Source organism: Raphanus sativus, chromosome 3 (assembly GCF_000801105.2).
Source record: "Raphanus sativus cultivar WK10039 chromosome 3, ASM80110v3, whole genome shotgun sequence".
NCBI lineage: Eukaryota > Viridiplantae > Streptophyta > Magnoliopsida > Brassicales > Brassicaceae > Raphanus > Raphanus sativus.
Window position 1 is genome coordinate 12,006,104 of NC_079513.1, and position 1,111 is coordinate 12,007,214.

Genomic DNA, 1,111 nt, shown 5'->3' on the forward strand with positions numbered 1-1,111 from the left:
TACTTAAATATAGGTTTAATAAAGACAAGTATACTTAAATATAGGAAAAGACAAGCATATTTAATTATAGGTTCAATAAAGACAACTATAATTAAGGAAAATGCATTTACAAATCAGAAAAAACAACTATAATTAAGGAAAAATAATTTATTACTTCAGTGGCATTCTAATGTAAATAACTTCAAAAACTTAGGGGCATTTTCAATGTGTACTTCTATTTTAATAGTATAGATGTCTTCGCACAGTTCAATCACAAACTCTTTTTAACATAATTCTCTTTTTTTTATTATACTAAAAATGTTGGTCCCCACACGCTAAACTGACGTGACGATTTTTAGAGAGGTGGTACTCACGCATTTACAGTATGCGCGTTTGATCCTAAACAAACGTATTACAAACTGGATACGCAAAATTACGAGCTAAAATTGAACGTTTGCAATATCTCCATGCAACACAGCCACACGAAATTCATCGCAGAACTCGTTTTTTTTTGTAGAAAACGTTAATTTCCTTTTGAAAAAGATCGTAGAAAACGTTAATTACAAAACGTTTTTTGATTAATCGCAGAAAACGTTAATTACAAAGTAGGCAATACGCAATTTCTTCTATATTTTCATAAGTTAAATTTATAATAATAATTTTACAATACTAATCAGTGGTAAATGCCCCTTAAGTTTTTCAGTTCAAAATAAAAAAAAATTGTCTTCCTCTTTGTTTTGCTATTAAAATTTTTACATTTTCAGTTTATTTAGTCAAGAGATATTCCACTCCAGAGCATTCTTGAATTTAAATTATATAAAGAAAATGACACTGGAGTCTGGAGTTAACATCGGTAGTCAAGTCAACAAAACAAAATTTGATCACCAAGATAAACCTCGACACCTTTTATTTTGGTTATACAGTGTTCTCATTTCCACTATTATTCCTGGAAACTTAATAAACAAGTGTGGAAAGTTCAACTGCTCGATTATTTTCAATAAAATAAGCTGACCCACAGCACTTGACATGAGAAATTCACATGTAAATGCCTAAATGGTCCGAAAGCTCCTTGCAGTTTAAGTTGCAATGGGGGTGAAAAATACCTCTCTCTCTCTCTCTCTCTCTCTCTCTC